The sequence below is a fragment of the Neolamprologus brichardi genome, chromosome 11 (genome assembly GCF_056152115.1).
Source record: "Neolamprologus brichardi isolate AB-2024 chromosome 11, ASM5615211v1, whole genome shotgun sequence".
Classification (NCBI taxonomy): Eukaryota; Metazoa; Chordata; class Actinopteri; order Cichliformes; family Cichlidae; genus Neolamprologus; species Neolamprologus brichardi.
This window is the reverse complement of record NC_142114.1, coordinates 19,580,102-19,596,250: the sequence shown is the minus strand read 5'-3', so window position 1 is coordinate 19,596,250 and position 16,149 is coordinate 19,580,102. Positions and strand designations below refer to the sequence as shown.

Below are 16,149 nucleotides of genomic sequence, written 5' to 3'. Positions count from 1 at the left end.
GAGGCGACTGGCAAGGAGCGGCGCAAAAAGCAGGAATATTATCCAATTACCGAGGAGAGGTTCAACACGTTGGTCTGAAAGTTCACACACAGGAAACACAGAGAGGGGAAAACTGACGGAGGCCACGAGGGTGACGAAAAATAAATACAAAAATAAAATTAATTATAAGAACAAGACACTATTATTATTATTATTATTATTATTATTATTATTATTATTAACATTATTACGCACACTCTGGGCATATTTAAGTAATTTCTGGTTATTACAAAATAGAAAACTCTAAAGTTTCCTCAAATGTCAAAAATGTTTTTCCACAGACACAAACAAGCACTTTCACACGCATTAAAACTTCTTTTTAGACAGATGTGAAAAGTTAGATGTGAGTTGTAACTGACTCGAAAAAAGAGAGAGAGGGAGGAAAAAACAGCACTGGTTGGGGTTACGGTGGATCCATTGATCGATCTCTTAATCTGCAATAGTTACATGCATGTATTGATTTACAAACACTGTTTATCTGGAATTATACTGGCACAAATAATTGATGGAGTACACCCACGGCGCGCATAAATATGCATCAAAGTTGCAAAGGGGCAAACACCTAAAAAGAAAACACCATATGAGGGAGAGACCAGCGAAATCAAATAAAGATTATTCCAAATATATTTTTTTAAGCTAGACTCCGAACTGTATCGATGCGCCCACTTCTGAAACAAACTCCCATGTGAGTCTGAAAACACATATACAGGCAGATACACGCGCGTGCGCGCACACACACACACACACATATCGCCGGCTTCACTCCTGCTGGAGTAAACTTCAATATTTTTCTTTGGTGAGCACACTGAAGGATGGTCACAGAGAGCAAACCACTTCTTTGCTGCTTGGTTGTTGATTTATTTATTTATTTTCTCTTGTGGTGTGTGTGTGTGTGTGTGTGTGTGTGTGTGTGTGTGTGTGTGTGTGTGTGTGTTGGGCTAAAACTTGGAATAAACTCGAACAACCTAAACGTTGGTAGCTTGTACGGAGAAATTGGAAAACTGTCGACAACCGTGGAAGCTGACTCTAACTTAAAGACGAGAAATTAAAGAAAACAAAAAAGTCAAATAATGAAATAAACTAAAACCAAATCAAAATATGACCACGTGCAACACGTGCACGTGCCAAACTTGAGGACATGGCACAAGCATGCAGGCAACAAGACGCACTCGCACAATGAAAACCCACCCACAAAAAACAAGATCCAAAAGTCACACAGGCACACTTTATTATACAATATTTATAAATTGCATGAGGCCACTCGCGCACACACAAACAAATGGAGCAGAGCGAGAGAGAGACAGAGAGAGATACACCGGCTGAGGACTTGTGCAGCTCGCCGCGTGTGAGTGGCTGTTTAATTGACTGATTGATAAGGCGGTGTGGAGGTGAGATCTGGACGCCTTAACAAATAGAGACATTTAAAGGCTAATCCGGGCCAACGCAGACAGCTGAACGCATCCAAGTGCGCCCAAACAGCCGAGGCTTCACACATGCACGGAAGAAGTCGACTATTTAACCACCTTTCTGGAGTGTTTGTGTGAGTGTCTACTTGCAAAGGATGCAAAGAGCACTTAAACGTTTGCAATATTTCAAAAAAGACAAATATTTAAAAACAAAAAACAACAACAAAAAATCCCAATAATGGTGGCTAAAAGAGCCTGTGTGAATTACGTGCAGTCCAACTTTTTTGTTACAAGATTACACTGCGGAGGGAATGCCATATAGGAAAACATAAACATCTTATTTATAGCAAAAATGACAGCCGTGAAGAATAATGTCGCCCAGCGCAGACGTATCGTGAAATGCTTTTTTAAAAACACTTACTAACTCACTAGAACCCCAACTTTTTTCCTGGAGGGGAAAACCCCCCCAAACAAACATTAAAAATATCAAATTCAATGTCTATAAATATTACACGCAATAAATAAAATGCACAAAGAGGAAAACATACCTCCAGTATGATTTTTTTTAGTAAATGGTTTTCTCACCGGCGACCAGTCTATCCACACGCATTCACTCTGACGGCGCACCGAGCCAGCGACCGGAGAGGCAGCACTACTACCAGCCTGAACCCGGGAAGGAGAGCAGAGGGAGGGGGAGGAGGGAGGAGAGAAGGTGTGTATCTTTCTCTCTCTCTTCTCTCTCTCTTCTCTCTCTCCCTGCTGTGTGTGTGTGTGTGTGTGTGTGTGTGTGTGTGTGTGTGTGTGTGTGTGTGTGTGTGTGTGTGTGTGTGTGTGTGTGTGTGTGTGTAAGCAGTTAATTAGTAAATCCCTATTCGCTGTGCCTCGGGTCGGTTTGTTTTCCCCGGTCGACAAGCCGAGAGGAAAGAGAATTTGAAGTAGGATTCGACCCGTTTCCGCTCCCGTGTCTCATATATGAGGTCTCTGTGTGTGAGAGAGTGTGTGTGTGTATGTGTGTGTGTAGTGTAATTGTGTGTTTGTGACTGGGTGTGTTTTTCTTTCTCCCTCTCTCTTATTCAGGGCTCTCTTTGCTGCTACAAGAGGAGCCCCTCCATCGCATCTCCCCCCGCCGGCTTTGAAGAGTCACAGTACTCACCACCCTGTTGACCTGACCCTAAAAGTTACTCACATTGAATTGGGCACCAATTCCCCAAACAAGCAATGAAAGTGGCCACTTCAATGCGTTTCCAGTGCCAATGCGACTGGGGACTGATGTGCCTGACAGTGTTTTCTATGACACAAAAACCTTCCACCTACAGCTGAAGTCGGATTGAAGTCTGAGACTAGAGGAATCACTGTGATTTCCTATGTGCTAAATAAAATGCTACCTAGCCAAAGCAATATTTTCTTTGTTTTCAATGAATATAAAGGAAACCTTAAACGACACTTACTAAAGGTCGAGCCCCACCTGTCAGTCTGACTTAAGTAAACGGTTGTCTGTTTGCTGTCCCTGTAGCAAAATCCACACTACAGTGAAACAAATCGTCTTCCTTCAACTCGTGACTTCCATCAAGTGTCTGCATAAATGAAAATCACACACCCGCACAAGCACGCAGCGCAGCGGAAAGAATGCCCCAGCTCTTGTGCGACTGAATCAACTCTGCCCTTAACAAACTTTAATTATTTAATTGATCCTCAATAAGCAAGTTAATAATCAATTAGGTAAACCAATGAAACTCACTTGAGTGCAGAGAGCCAAAGCCTATGACAAGGGTATCAAGGGAAGGGGGTGGAGATGGAAGCATGGGAAAGAAGCTGAAAGCCAAACGTGGACTCTACAAAAACACGGTGAGTACGTTTCAGTGTTTTCAGAAGCTTTCAAAGGCTTGTGGATTGATTTAAAAAAATCAGCCGTGAAGCAAAATATTATTAGTTTCTGTCCTAATCAGCAATTAGAAAAAGGCAAATTGGCTCTAATTAACTAACTAACACACAAACAGAAAGATCTTTCCAAAAATATTTGGAAGGGCCAAAACTACTGAATGAGCATCAGTTGCACAACACGGCTATGGCCACAGCCACGCACACACACGGAGTCCAAACAATAAATTCAGACAACGACACACGGACCTCTTTATCGCCCTCTGGTGTCCACTTTTGATCTCAGCCTTCCATCACAGCTTGTTAAGGCTTCCAGCAGACACCAGTGCTTCTCAACTTTTTTTTGCCGGATTTTCGGCTCACATTGGACATAACGCCATGCTGCAACACCAGTGTATGAGTGTATTTGCTTGTGCGCATAGCTTTTGTCTTTAATGTACATCAGCTTTGTACGGATGGCCATGTCAGGAGCAAGGACACTCACACACTCTGCAGATGAAAGCTTCGCCAGTACTCTGAGTCCCCTGAGGGTCACAGCAATATTGATGTGACCACTGGTGTGTGTGTGTGCGTAAATATTGCTGGTGCATGTACATGTATACGGTATCTGCTGCATTTCTCCCTGTCACCTCTAAAATCCAAAAGGGCAAAAGCACGTAGAGAAACACTGAAACATGCCAGTAACCTCCAGCCACTGATCTCAGACCAGCCCATTCATCCATGTTTTTTTTCCTCCCAATGATCTTTGCTCAGCAGCTGGAGCGTCTGAGCCTCTGACACCTGGGAGGTATATGTGACAGAGTGGGGAGGCGCTGGAAGAGGATGAATAACTGACCTATCACATCCCCATTGACTGAGTTAATTAATATAAGTAGAGCTGGGGATTCTTAGCTCACTTTTCACTGTATGGATTTGCTGTCTCCTCACATTTGGCATGTTCTATGTCTATTCAATGCAAACTCAATGTGTTCCGTCCTGCAGCACAATCATGACAGCTAATTTTGGTATGCGAGGCATTTTGATAGGGCAGATTTTAATTGTGGTGGCACAACACAAGGCCTCCCTGTGACTGACTGATATAAAATCTCATGTGAATGGATGTCAAATTGCTGCAGAGCGAACCGTTAAAAGGCTCGAGCTCTATGCCTTTTGAGACTACCGTAGTTATTGGATTCTGTGCATTCTTTGTTTTTGATGAAGCTAAAATATTATGTTTTTGGGACATTGAGTTAGGAGAGGCGTTGTCAGCAGAGAAATTAGAAGCGGGAGGAGCCGAGATAGAGAGAAGGGACAAGGAGGAAAGGACAGGAAATCCTCATAGACTCTTATGCATGCAAACACTCTCTTCCTCTTTGAGGTTGAAAGACAAGAGAGAGAAGTGTGCGTGTCCGTGTGTGTGTGTGTGTGTGTGTGTGTGTGTAGGAGGGGGTGACACAAGCAGGACAGACAGGAAGACAGGCAGTAGAAGGTGGGAAATGGAGAGAAAAGGAGGGGAAAGAGAGCAAGAAAGAGCTCCACTGCCTAGTCTTAATCTGAGCTGTTCTGATCAATAGCCCATTTCCCATTGTTGCCAGAGCTGTTCGATCGCTACACCACGGAATTAACACACCCACTTTAATCTAGGGGGAGAGGAGTGAGGGGAGGGAGAGGAGGGGGAAGGGAAAGAAGGGGGTTAAGGGGGTGAGTGAGGAGCAGCTGTGGAGGCATTCTCAAATGAAATCAAATCTAATTGTTATCACTGTAGCTGCTGCACTTATTACTACCACTGTTACAATTATCCTCCGACCATATAGCTCTTCTTTCCTCCGTCTCATACCTTGCCTCCTGTGGTGTAAACTGGACGTAAATAATCCAAATTAGTGTTTATTTGTTTCATTTTGCCAGCTGTAGATTGGATTGCTTTGGGAGGATGGAGGGGAAGTGTGCGGGGAGGGTTGTTGATGGCATTGAAGGCTCGGCCCATTCCTCAGTGACAGAGAATGGGATCTGTGGTCAGTTATATTGTCCTAGACACACTCCAACATCTGGGTGTCTCAATTCCTCTCAGCTGCTGTGAGGTTGTGCCAGCAGGGCTTCAATAGGTACTGTTTTGTTACAAGAATGTGTTCACGATCTTCTTAGTGGTGGTTGTGTTCTAGTTGCACCATTATTTTTTTTTTTTAAATTCTGTCAGGCACCTCGGATCCTCAGCTTTAATGGTGGGGGCGCACCTAAACACAACAGAAAATACTCTGGATAAAGTGTTGTGGAAGAAAATGAGGCACTTTTATAACCTTTCTCTTTAACAAGAAACTGAAACTCTTGAGATTAAGAACGTTTTTCAATAGTGGGAGCTCCTGGAGAAAACCCACTTAAGCGTGATGAGGACATACAGGGTCCACACAGGAGGTTCTACCCAGGTTTGAACCCAGGAACCCATCCTGTGAGGCAACCATGCTAACCACTCATCCACTTTGAAGACTACTTACCCATCATGCAATATCATTCACATAAATTATTTTGAGTTTGTGCTTTAGTTTTTGGTTTTAGGAACTGTTTCACAGTACTCTATTCTCTGTCTTACTTCTGTTGTCTAGTCGTGTGTATATCTTCAGTTTTTGTGGTCTCAAATTCCAACCCAAAAAAATGGAGTTGAATGGAATTACAGCTGTGTGTTGACAGTGATGAGAAATAGGAGAAATAACATTTTAGATCAGTATCTCTTCCCAACAATAAGTTTCTCAGCCCACACACAACATGTGAAGATTTTTCATTATTTTCTATGCTTTTCTTAATAAAACTGGTGAATTTTCCAGAGTGACACAACCCTTTCTCTAGAAAAATGTATCCCTTTGTGGTTGGTTGATTACTTTTTTACAGAATAAATGTTTTTCAACAATTAGTACGTTTACCATCCAATAATACCAAGGGAAGAAGCCCCTTCGCACTGGTTATTCCCTGAATTTTCCTCAAACACCATAGTAAAATCCATGTCTTCCAAACTCTAAGAACTTGGCAGTCCCTTAACTTTAAATTTAGTTGAACCTTTTGAACATTTTTAGTTTGTATATATCAAAATACTGACAATAGCTTTTGTTCAGCATGGCGTTAGGTAAAGAAAGCAGATGTTTTCTAGACAAATGTTTGAAAAGAGTATATTTGCCTTTTTCTTTAATCACTAGACTAGTTGCAGATTCCAAATGTTTCAGTTTTAACATCTGAGTGAGCTGATCATGTCAAATTCTTGACTGTGCAGCATTATATTTTGTTGAAGTTGAAAAAAAACCCATGTTTTTGTGAGCCCTCACCTATAGGGTGCAAAACTCTGCAGCCCTGTGTCCAAATACGTGACTAAAATCCTTTGCAGCTGATTGCCTGAGTTTCTTCAAAGATGCACCTGCAACTGATATAGATCGCCGGTCTCCCAAAAGTCAGATACTGTGAGGGTAGTTTAAAAAAAACAAACACACAAAAATCGCAATAATTTGAACAATGTACCTAACTGCTAAATAGGGCATAGGGATGTGACAGGAAACATTTTAACAGAGAATGTGACTGTTTTCTAACATATATAGAAAACAGATCTAACATATCACAACAGCATGGAGCCATGCTGTTGTGATATGAGGTTAGTCTGCTTTGGCATTGTCTTGTTGAAATAAGCTAGGTCTGCCATATATTAGATGTTTGTATGGCAGATGTTTGTAAGTTCTCCTAATGCAGCGTTCATAGATACGCAAATAACTGAGCAGAAAAAGGATTGCACTTATATCTTTTAACTTTAGCTTGAGTCTATAAAGAGCTTTATAATGTGTTTCACCCACTGAGACACAGGCTCACACAGCAGTGGTGGCAAAGTTACCGTATCAAGCGCTAGAGGAACACGAGGAGTTGATACACGTTTAAAAAGCGTGTTGTTAACAAGCTGGATGATCCGTCTCCTCTTCAACCCAGAGGTGCGCTTTCCACTTCACCTCTGTCTATTTGGTGTACCAAAGCATTTAATGGAATTTCAGGACCTTATGTAAATACGTTTTTGTCACTGTATGGAAGATTAAACTTGCACTCATGGATAGAGTGTTTCAGAGCTCATGTATTGATCTTATATTACTGAAATGTCTTTTCTGGCCGGTGCCACATGAGGAGCTGTGATGGTTAGCATTGCTGCTTTGCAGCAAGAAGGCCCTGGGTTTGAAACCAGGCTGAGACCTTTCTGTGTGGAGTTTACATGTTCCTCCAGGATCTGCAGGAGTTTTTCCCTGGTGTTTTCTCACAGTCAAAGCTATGCATGGTTAACTGGCGATTCTAAAATTCCAAAATGAATGTGAGCATTACGGGCGGCCCATCTGTCTGTATTAGCCCTGCGAAAAACTGGCAGCCTGTTCAGGGTGTATTAGCTCCACATTGTACCTGAACTGGATACGCTGAAGATACATTCACTTGATCTTTTAATGATACTGTCTTACTGTAAAACTTTAATTGTTGCCACTTGATATGTTGTTTTGGTACTGTTTTCAAATACACATGGATGAAGGTTTTTAATTATTATAAAAGCACTGAATTCTGTGATTTACATTTTACGTTTGTAACAGGGTTACACATCATGTATATCTTTGAGAGTTATTTATGGCAAACTGTTGGAATTCATTTGGCCACACTTGTTCCAGTGACCATGATTATTCCTGTGCAGTCATGAAACATGATCCACAGTATATTTTTTTAAGTGAGATACATAAGACGCAAGTTAAGCTGTCCAGGTGAGTATATTTTGAACTGTTGTTATAAAAGAAACCAAAGATGAAGCCAAAGTTTCCCTTTTCAAAACAAAGCTTTCACAGAGTCCTTCTTCCATTAGTAAAATGAACAGCCTTACTTGTGCTTTCTCAGTACCAGTGCTTTAATTTAGCTGTTAAAAACTGGAGTCTACAGCTTTGGGTATTGCCAACAGAGACTTTGCTTACTGACTTCCACCGAGACAGCTTGAGGGAAAAACACAGCAGAGAATCTCTTCCCTTCCACCCGAGGCTACCACCCAACTTTTCCTTCAATCTATTCTACTTACTCTAGTCCTTTTGAAGTCATTTCATAACAGGGCAATTTTCTTGTTAGCGTTTGGCTTTAATTGTGGGTAATTAAGCGTGCTCCAGCAGTATAGAGAGCGTTGTTCGCAGGACTGGGGGGAAATTAACCGTAGTTCAGCTGTGAAATATGGGGTTAAGTGGGAGACGGGGTACGGAGAAGAGAAGCCGAGTAGTGGGGTCAGTGACTCCAAAACAGGGTTCAAATTGTCTAAAAGAAATGCTGCTTTAGGAGCAGAAGAAGATGGCGATGATAGAAAATGAAGCAGGAACACAAATGGATAGTTTTAGTAACATTCAGCAGGGCTGAAGACGGCAAAGCAGGAAGTGTAAGTGTAAGTAAGAGAATAATAATGATGTGAGAGAGAAATTAGTGTACACAAGCTGCAAGTTTAAGTTTACGTCTGAACACATGAAAGGAAATAAAAGTGTGTTAAGACAGAAACTACATTTCAGCAGCACTTGCATGTCAGAATACATATAAATAGTATAAAGGAGTAAAAGTTGACTTGGGGCATTCAGGGATTTTAAAGTGTTTACATTTAACAAGTACCGAAAGTATTCCCGAAAAAACTTATCAATAGATGAAATTGATGCAAAATTACGAATACTTATACTTTTGTCTGTATATATTTTAGCTGGTGAAGCTTTCAGCATCAAAACTAGACTGAGTATAAGTGATCAACAGTGTTCAGCCCCCCTCCCCAAACAGTAAAATGAATTTCAACAATTGTCGACAATTTCAAGCAACAAAGTGTGCACACAGTCAAAACTCCGGATGGCTCTAGCTGTCACCAAGTGGATTATAGACTTCACACAGAGTGACCTTTGATTAAATGCACCACCTTACCCTTTGCATCCGTTAATGCTTTATTTTAACCCCATAACAGCTATAAACATTGATGCAGCCATAAAGCAGATGAGGAATGATTGGAGCCATTGACTGTACTGTCAAATGCTCAGTGGATAGGGACTAACTCTGCTGGGCCCTTTATGAGTGCTTCATCCCCCGGTGGAACTGGCTCCTCTGACTATAATGAACCTGTTAAAGCCTCTATAAATATTGGCTCCCATGCTTAGTGATCGTTTGAATTACCTCGGAAATAGAGCACCGTTTGCAAACAAGTGGCTGGGCGTTGGAGGTGCTGAAGCTAATACTTAATCAATGGAGGGGAACTCTCTTGGAGTGGGCCCTCGCAGAGCCTTGATTCATACTGTGGGTGCGGATATAATGTTGTTTAGAATAAGCACAAAACTACCATATTGATTAACACATTATCAGTGTCAATAGGAAAGGGTTTTTCAGGAAGAAGTAAAAACTGCAGGGGTACTGGGATAGCTGTTGAAAAAAAAAAACATGAAAAGACTGCAGTGGGAACTACACACCTTCCTGCCAGCCCCTGAGAGAAATTCAGACTTAACTCTACGGCAGGGTCACTCTCCCATTGTTGGGTGCCGGTGTTACAGATTAGTTGTGAGTCCAGGTTCTACAAGCCTAGGAAATCAAAACATTTCCCAGTTCACAAAAGGAAGGTTTCTCGTGTGATTAAGTGAGATAAGATGGTTTCCGAAGCCTTAAGCGAGGCACCCTGTTACATTTCAAATACTTCAAGGAGTAAAACACTAAGTTGTGTGAAAACTTTCATATGAACAATCTGAAAATATGTTCAAATGAGTTTTTATCTTTCAAAACTAAGTAAAGACAAACAATACAGAAATACAACAAGAAAAAGCTTTTTTTTTCTACTTTTAGTCACGCAGAAGTTCTCTCTAATATCTTAACAGGTTTCTTTCTGATTAGTGGCACAAATGTCACTGATAGGCAGCATCTTGGCAACAGCAATGATGTGCGCATTTATGAAAAGTAATAATTAATATGACTCTAAAATGGAATTTCTGCGTAATTCAAGATTAATTGGGCGGGGGGGGGGGGGGGGGGGGGTTAAAGCTCATGTTATGGAACGTCTTTGGTTTCTGCTCAGCGATTTATAGGGAAAACCAATTTTGTCACATCTTAGCAGCAAAAACATATAATCAATTTGGCTGAGATTAAACACTCTCAGCCATTTTCAGGCTGTCTGCGCTGATTTTGTTTATTACACTACTTCAGAATATTACCTAAACACTGTAAATATATCATCTAACAACAGCAGCAGCAGTCTGGCTCTCTCACATGTGACTGCGCGGCTAACACAGACATGGACGACATTTCTTATTTTCCAGAATAATTCCTGGGTGCTTTATGTCTGTTGGCACAGACATAAATATATGTAAACTCTTCTACATTCTTAGATTAGCATCTGAGAGGATCTGTATGATTAATAATACTGATTGATTAATAATTATGCATTATAGAATACATTATTATTAATCCATAATTACATAGATAAATAAATTGCATGCAGTTGCATAGGCTACTGAGACGTGCACACATGTCGATGCAAATGCATCATTTCGAGTGTATATTTGATTCCGATCAAATGAGAAAACCACCAGAGCCATCAGTGTGATGCTTTTGACCTTGTGTGACGTGAAGTTGAAATCAATGCAAAGGTCAAGCTGACAGTATCCAGACTGCCCTTCAGGCCACTGTGGACCCACAAGCAGGGCAGAGTGTGAGAAACAGTTTTTACACTAAAATCTTCGCAGCGCTTTTCAGTACATTTTTCATTATACCACATAAAAAAGCCATCACCCTAAATTTATTTAAGGACTGGTCATAAGAATTATCATAATAAAACTGCACATGTTCAGGTTTGGGAATGTGAAAAATTGTTAGATGAAAAAAGGTTATACACATGTAGAGGAAAGGTCCATGTGACCTTGACCTTTTGGCCAACCTTCACTGATTTGTAACTAAAATTAACACAACAAAACGCATGAAAAAGTATTAAAAGTATAGAAATTCCAGCGCTGTATGAATACACAAAGTCAGTCTGATTTTCTGCATCAAAGCAGCAGCTGCAGAGTGACATCAGTGGGACCTCAAAGATTAGAGTCTCATTTCTCTGCTGTCTATGTTCGGGTTGTTCTTCATAATCACAAAAACACGAAAATGCACGACAAAAGCACGAGGATGATGCTGGGATCTTGAACTGTGTGAAATACCCTTTCATCGCAGCACCAACACATTACACTTGACATAATCCAAAAGGTAAATACTTTTTAAAAGTAATAAGATGGGCGTTTGTGAAGAATAATACACAAAAGAAGGAGCTGCATTTGAAATTTCAGCTGGTAAAATCATTGTGGTTTAGCTTTACGGACATAAACTACAGTTAAATACCCCCGTGTAAACTCTTCTAGAGGTACAGGTTAGCATCTGAGAGGATCTATGTCTTTAGCCACTTTTACGATTAAAATGAATCCATAATTCCATGCATATGCACACTGGAATTAAATGCAATGGGATATGCTCCCAAATGGACACGCTCCATCCTGGCTGAACACGTTTTTGAAGCGAAAATCTTCATTTGCCAAGTTCATGTTTCAGTTCCCCGACAGCTGCTATAGTTTCCACCGCACATTTGTTTACCTTCATCCCCTCTCCTTAGCGTCTGGGTCCCCGAAGCCGCTGTAGGATACAAACCCACGAATTCAACACATAAACACGCTTTCACTTTAAAGCAGGAACCTTTTAGGAGTTGTTGCCGATCTATTTGAGGGGAAAGTACCGCGTACAGCGCGCTGTTCAACAAACTCCGGCGCACAAGCGTACACAGCCTACATCAATCAATTTCTGCTGGAGGTGCGCATGTTTCCCTCGCACTAAAGTGCATTATATTTCTCGTGGGATTCTTATTCCTGACGCTTTTCTCTATTATTAATGCCACTTGTCTGTAACAGAATGGGAAAGTAGGATGCTTACCTTCATCGAAGCACCTTCATTGACTTGTCCGGCAGCTCCTACTTAGGTTGATGGGAATCCTGTCGACGTGCGCAGAGGACTGGTGGTAATCGAGCAATTTAACAGCGAATCCTTCCTCCTGCATTAAACCACATTGGTGAAGTGTTACACTGGCATGACGTATGAGCGGCAATATGAGTGAATACCGCCCGTAGGGCGTCAGAAAAAAAATCAAGATGAGTGAGATGAGCAAACAGCGCGCGGACTATAGCCGGAGAAAAGTTATCCTCGGAGCGGGAAAAAAAAGTTGACGAGGAAAAAAGGGACTCCAATCTGTCCGTATTCTGTTATGATATAGTTTATATTAGCAATGTTAGCAAAACATGAAAAGGAAAACAAGGAGAAACGGTCAGAGGTGCGAGGGGAGAGAGCGCGAAAAGGTAGAGATCCGGGCGCTGGGAGGGATGTAAGGATGAGAGCGCAGAAATAGGGGGGAGGTTTAAAAAAAAATGAAGGTGCAGAGCCTGAACCTCCACCTCACATCAGCCGGACTGCATTTAAGTTTCTATCAGCTGCAGACGGTGTTCTGCACGTGTTCATGTGGACGTGAGACACAAAATTGACCCACACAGTGAAGAGACCGCACGAGGAAAATATATGTAGACGGGTGGTGGCCAGAAAGCGGATCGATCGGGTTATAATTTTGTCCAAAAGTCGAGGGAAAATAAAGTTCATGGAGGAATGAAATTTAAAAACAGATGGCGAATCCCGTCGCCCCTAAATAAGATTCGATCTTCGGGAATGGAGTGTAGATAATATTTGGTTGGACGTTTGATGAAAATGACGGATTTTTCATTTTGGACAGGTGGGGGTAGATAGAGTGGAGTGAGGTGGGGGGCAAGTGGTGGTGGGGGGCAGAGTGGAGGTGATGGTGGGTGGATATGATGTGTCTAGGGACAGAAACTAAACTTGGGAGAGGAGGACGCAGTGTTTTTCCCCCCTTCAGAGTCATCCAAGGATCTCATCCCCTTTCTCCATTTGCCCCCAGTGTGCGCACAAGACCCCCACACCTCCTTTCACTTTCCTCCACCCCGCAAACAGGGGTGGTGGGTGAAGGGAGGAAAAGGAGAGAAAACAAGAATACCAAATAAATGAGAAATTTTCGTACAGGCCCCGCTTCCGTGCGTTCCATGCTAGCAATAACAATTAAATATCGACCGCTTTCCCGGCCGGAGAGAACCTGAGATACCCAGAGACTGCCAAGTACCGAGACCCCCTCCCTCCTCCCTCCCCCCCCATCTTCCACATATGCACTCACTCACACAGTCCCTCACTCACTCTCCTCCTTTTCTCGTCATCCCCTCCCTATATACCTCTTTTCCTTCTAATCCAAGTCCATCAGGCCAATCTCTTCTAATTTGGTGTATCTCATTTCTCTTGATTCCATCCCACAACCCATTTCAGCTCCACTTTTATCATTGCTGATTTGGGGTGGCCTCTCGGACACACTCTCATTTTCTCTCAGTGCAAAAGGACTTCCTCACACCATGCATGTTAGTTTATCAAAATCAATTATGGGATTGAGATTCGCGTGGTTCTCTCCCGCGGAGATGTTAGAGCAAAGGCTCTAGCCACTGCAACACATAGCAACTCTTTGACGTTGTCTCCTGGTGAACTCTTTGGTTTTTCTTTATGGGGTTTTTAATTTTATTTTTTTGGTGCGTAAAACTGTGTGAAGCTCCTTGCCACAGTTTCCAAAATGTAGAGGCAGGTCAAGAAATTAACAATACATTTGGGTTATTTGGGGCTATGAGATGATAAATAATGAAAGGGTGAGTTCATGACAGATCCACTTGACCTTTGAGAGACCCTTTCTTGGGACAGTGGGGTCTTCTTTATGATGAATTAATACGCTTTTAGCATTTTAAAAACAAAAGCTTAAACGAGCCCAGCGAAAAAAAATCTAAAGGATAAAAGTGCACAGGCACTATTGACCAAGTGTGTTTTTGGGGCGTCTGCTTGGATCTTTCAGTGGAGTAGGTGACTGCACCTTTTTGGCATTTATTAGAAAACCTCTATGGATCCCTGTGCAATATGATGGCCTATAATCTAGCGTTTTATACCCAACATGGGACAATGGAATTTGCGGGTTTGAGACTTTAGACCAAAAGACAAACAGGTAGGCTCCATTCCTTTCCAACAAACTCCTTTTGTTGATTGACGGGGACCCTGGATTTGTGCAGCTCGTGACAAGACTGCCAGAGGAGTGGCATTATGTTGGACTTATAAGTCTTGAGCACGCCAATGCCAACTTTCCAAACGAACTGCACAACTATCAAAAGTTTCTCCATCATTGTCGTTGTGTCTTCTCTCACTCCTCTTTATATTTTTTTCCGCCTCAGAACTTCTCTCTGCTCGCACCCAAACCATTCAATTTCTATTTATTTCACCCCTCCACTCCTCAAGCTCTCCCACCCCCGCCACCCAACACCTCCCCCGTCTCCCTCATCCTCCTTCTCATCTCTCCCTTTTCACACCTCTCCGCATCTCCCCGCTCGCCATTAAAACCCATTCTTCCCCCTGTTGTCGCCCTAATTCTCCACCCCGCTGTCTTTTCCCTTTCCTTATACTCGCCTCCACCTCGTTATCTCCCCCATTTGGCTTTAATTAGTTAATGCATTAATTATCTACGCCCCAATACCTGCACCATTAACATAGCCTCTCCTTCCCGTGGCTCCATCACTGCCTCACCCCGAGGCCTCTGGGCAGGAGATGCCGTATGGACACACGGCTATACCCGCGCACACGCACAGACACACAAAACCGCTCTCTCTTTCTCTCCCTGTTCCTTTTTTACCCCATGCCTCTTTTTCACTCTATTTCTCGCTCTTCCACTCTTTGCCCCCTACCTATTTCCCCCCAAGTCATCTCTCTCCCCCCGTCTATCTTTCTTCTGCCCCCCTATACTCTCCCCTTTTTCTCTCTGTGCCTTGCAGTCGCCTCTGCCGGCTGGTCTCTCTCCCCGGCGACGGAATTATGAAAAATGCGCCCATCGACAGAGCGCCTCAGCTTCGATTAGCCGAGATGGGACATGACAGGCCGCGATCAATACTTATACCGTCCTATAACGTGTCAACTAATGAATCAATCTCGGCTAAATTTTCCATTTTTCAAAAGCCGACGCGAGAGACTGGAATATCCTCTTTTGTAAAGATATTATTATCGATTTCGTCGGCAATTTGACATCGGGGGTAGTTAATTCCACTCTAGAATAAAATTGAAAACACTTGAGATTGAAGTGAGAGAGGGAGAGAGAGTGAGAGAGGGAGTGAGCAAGAGAGAAGCGAGGAGAGGAGGGAGGCAAGGGCAGGCAGGAGGGGAGGGGGAGACTGCTGTTGACTTGATAAAAGAGAATGGGAAGATGGAAGGAAGGGGAAAGGGGGTAGGAAGAAGAGATACTACTGGTGGTGTTGCAGAAACAGCAGCAGTCTATCCATCTTTAAAAGCAGAAGATAAAGGCAGATCTACACAAAGGTGGATAAAATTAGACGTACAATCCACTTGAAATAAAAACTGCCTTATTTGAGAATCTTATGTGTGTCTCTATTTTGTTAAAGATATGTTGCAATAACTCTGTAGTTATTTTTGATGATGTTTCCTGTTATTTTCTCCCTGCCTAGATTTAGATGCTAGGGTAGATGGATGGTACACTGATTAAATGTTGTTTGGGGTTTTTTTGTGCATTTTAAAATGTTATGTGGTAAACTTTGCAGTGAGTCACCATCATTTAAGTAACGTGTATGGACTTAAGGATCACTACAAATGAGAAATGCTCTTGGAAGTGGGAAGTTGCTATTCAGTGATCATTCATATGACAGTAGCTTAAAGTCATTTCAACAGGACTCTTAACATGTGCATTTAA

General features: G+C 42.3%; 1 protein-coding gene across 2 annotated transcripts in view; it reads right to left on the bottom strand.

Annotated features, from left to right (window-relative positions):
• erfl1 (Ets2 repressor factor like 1) overlaps window positions 1-12,364 on the bottom strand; it is a 48,156-nt gene extending 35,792 nt beyond the window's left edge. Inside the window, exon 1 of one of the 2 annotated variants that reach the window (XM_006808174.3) lies at window positions 12,249-12,364. The gene's annotated coding sequence lies outside the window, so the exon portion shown is untranslated. Of the gene's footprint in view, window positions 1-1,993; window positions 2,082-12,248 lie in introns of those variants that run through there. The other variant, XM_035915516.2, reaches the window with a different exon arrangement.
• Window positions 12,365-16,149: the final 3,785 nt, after the last annotated feature.